The sequence below is a fragment of the Acomys russatus genome, chromosome 30, assembly GCF_903995435.1.
Source record: "Acomys russatus chromosome 30, mAcoRus1.1, whole genome shotgun sequence".
NCBI lineage: Eukaryota > Metazoa > Chordata > Mammalia > Rodentia > Muridae > Acomys > Acomys russatus.
This window is the reverse complement of record NC_067166.1, coordinates 12241183-12244674: the sequence shown is the minus strand read 5'-3', so window position 1 is coordinate 12244674 and position 3492 is coordinate 12241183. Positions and strand designations below refer to the sequence as shown.

At 45.3% G+C, this 3492-nt stretch overlaps 1 non-coding gene across 1 annotated transcript; it reads right to left on the bottom strand.

Moving 5' to 3' along the window:
- Positions 1-3112: 3112 nt before the first annotated feature.
- On the bottom strand, positions 3113-3214 carry LOC127212524 (U6 spliceosomal RNA). Its single transcript, XR_007833566.1, has one exon. It is a non-coding gene; the product is annotated as a U6 spliceosomal RNA (small nuclear RNA).
- Between the last annotated feature and the right edge of the window lie 278 nt (positions 3215-3492).

Genomic DNA, 3492 nt, shown 5'->3' with positions numbered 1-3492 from the left:
CATCCCGTGTCTTAGTCGTTTCAGCTCCCAAAATAAAATACCATCATGCTGGTGACCCCTATAATATAGGGGGCTTATAATGATTCTTCTCACAGTTCCGGGAGCAGATTCATTAGATTCAGTGAACAAGGAGGCCTCCTTTCTCTCAGATCACATCTACTGGCAATCACACAGGTAGAAAGAGCAAGGCGGTTCTCAGGGTCTCCCAGAGAGGCACTAATTTCATTTGTAGGAACTCTGCCCTACAACCAAATCAGCTCTCACCAGCCTCGACTCCTATTACCATCTCCATTGGTGCTAATAATGTCACAATATTAATCCACAATATTAGTACAATATTAAATGCCATAAAATAATCTGTGTCAAACTAAAGGCAAGGGCAGGAGTCTAACTTTAGGGGTAACTGAGGTTGTGCCTCTGAGGGTTTTAAGAGTGACTAGGCTACCGCCACCAAGAAAAACCTGACAGGGCATGCTCATTCATCTTGTCATTCCAGCAATTAGGAGGAGAAGGCAAGGGGATTGCCAGCTTGAAACAAACCTTGGTAATCTACAGAAATACCAAGTATGGGGTAGGGGCGGGGTGCTATCACTCAAACTAAGCAGTTTATCTGTATCAAAAGCATAAGAATAGGAACATATTCTTAGCATTAGCAGCTTTTTACCTAATAATTCTGTTTCTGGTAACTTGGAGGACATTTCAGGTGTACACAAAAATGTATGAATAGGCATATCATGGTGAAATGCCCAAACAAAATGACACTAATATGAACCAGGCTCATAATTAGTACATGGTAAAAGAAAAAGAAAATGAAAGAAATATGGTGAAACGCTAGCTGGCAGTCTACACGTACTAAAACTAGAGGCGCCGTGTATTTCCTTCCACAGCGCACATTACATTCACAAACCATTTACCACTAGCATGCCTGCCATCTTTTATTACAAGAAGAAGCCCTGATACAGAGCAAACACAGCCTTGGAGGCTTCCCTCTTTTTACACTATTTCCACATTATTTGAGAAGGTACAATCTGGGGTAATTTTCCTATATTAGGGCTCATGTCAGGTTATTTATGTGATGGAAGACCACATAGAGACCCTTGCTTCAGTTCCAATAGGTTAAGAGCTCCAAATCGTCCTCCTTACCCCAACCAGAATAGTATGGGCAAATGACAAGCAGAGACTAAATGACAAGCGGGGACTTAGACCCAGTTACTGAGATTGTCAGGCAGATTGTCTCCCCGCAGTGGAGAAATAGGTAGATCCAGAGTCACAACCAAGAGCTCTTTGCAAGGAACAGAAATGCTGCCGCCCTAGGCCTGTAGCTCACCGTAAGGACCACAATCCTAGTCTTAAGCAAGCCTCTTGCTTTTGCTGGCCTCATGGCTTGGAACCCTAGCAATTACTATGGTAAACATGGGGGAAGAAGCTATGGCAGGGGGAAGGTAAAGTGGTCTGTGCGGAATGTGCCCTGAGCTTTCTCAGATGGCTTTCCTAGGCTTTAGGGTAGCACTAAGCCCAAAGGGCAAGCCCCTTCTTCCCTTTGGTCTCATGTTGGGACACAGGAAAGTTTGGCCAGGAAGAAGCACAGATGAACTGCACAGGCCACAGACTCAGGCCTGCTAAAGAATCCTAAGATTTAATCATAAGACAGAGAGACCTGCATTCCCCAGGCTCTGCCACCAACACCAACAGGGTTCCGTAGTGGGAAGGGCTGCGGGAAACAGGGTCTTCCGGCCGAGGTGATTTACAGAAGCCCACAGTCAAAAGGGGAAAACAAAACCAGAATGCTGAAGGAATCCAAAGCCTCCAGCACATAAATACAACCAATTAACTCATCTAGCCAGATTCACACAAATCCTCACACTACATGCCAACATATCTCAGTTCCTATCATCCACTAAAACCATTACCTGGTATGTGAGGCAGGCACCTTTAGGAGCTGTTTTAGTTACGCTTCATTGCTGTTGAAGAGACACCATGGCAAAGGCAACTCTTAGAAAGGAAAACATTTCACTGGGGCTGCTTACAGTTTAGAGGTTTAGTCCATTGTCATCATGGTGGGAAGCATGGCAGCATGCAGTCAGACACGGTGCTGGAGAAGGAGCTGAGAGTTCTACATCTTGATTTGAAGGCAGCAGACGGAGACTGTGTGCCACGCTGGGCGGAGCTTGAGTATAGGAGACCTCAAAGCCCGCCCCCTGCAATGACACACTTCCCCCAACAAGACCACACCTACTCCAACACGGTCACACCTAATAGTGCCAATCCCTATGGGACAAGCATTCAAACACAGGAGTCTACGCGGGGGCCAAACCTATTCAACCACCACAGGAGCCAACTCCTTCACTTAACAAGACTGTAGACATAGTTTTAGAGTTGTTCTTGACATTACAGCTAAAACTCTTTAGCTAATTTTAGAAGGGATAGCCAAGGTCATCAAGTGATTCATAACACTCTAAGTCCCTCTGCCTCTCTTTAGCCCCCAGGTTCCTGCAATCTCCATGTAGGAATTCCAATGAGATGCAGAGAGTAGGGGAGAAAATGGGTAGAATTTATTAGAGTAACCTGGAGCTCTCTTAAGGACAGTGGCCTTTAGCCTCACTTATACTTTAGGGGGGTGTATACTATTTCTTAAGTATCCTGAGATACTTCTTCCTGTCCAGCTGATGGATGGCCCATTTGGATTGACTCTTGCAGCAGAGAAAATAGTATGTTTTCATTCTTTATCAGAAACCCTCTTCCTATACATTAATCTCATAAGGGTCCGGGTTCTTGGAACGAAGTTTGATAGTTCTCAATTAATGGCATCTTGTCTCTTCTCAGGAGAGAACTAGGATCCGTGTTCCCCTGAGCAGTAATTAGGGCTTTTCTGCTCCCGTTCTTGGTTTGACGAGCTGCTGATTATGCGGGAAGGCTCCAGACTAATGTCCACCCATCTTGCTGGTAGCTATGTAGCCACCTAAGATGGATGGGTTAATCGCTGTAGGCAACTAAAGTGGACCTGACTCACTGTAATGGCGAATCTATCATGCCCAGCCGCTTCCTATGCCCTTCTCCTTTTGACCTTGAGCCAAGCACGCTCAGGTTTGCATCCTTTTCTCTTTAAAAAAACAAAAATACAGAATGCTTCACAGATTTCCATGTCACCACGGGGCCCTTGCTAATTTTCTCAGCATTGCTCCAATTTTAATATATATTCTGCCAAGACCAGCACTTGCTTTTATTTCCAGTGCCCACATAGCCCGCCCTTCCCCCTTCTCCTCTCTCTCCTTCTTTCATTCTTCCTTCCTTTCTTTTTTAACTAAACATTTGCGAGTGTTTTGCCTGCGTACACATCTGTGCGCCACGTGTATGGCTTGTGCCTGTGGAGACCAGAAGAGGCCATTAGATTCCCTAGTACTGGAGTTACAGATGGTTGTTAGCCACCATGTGGGTACTGGGAATAGATTCTGGATCCTCTTGAAAAGCAGCCAGTGCTACTGACTGTTGAGC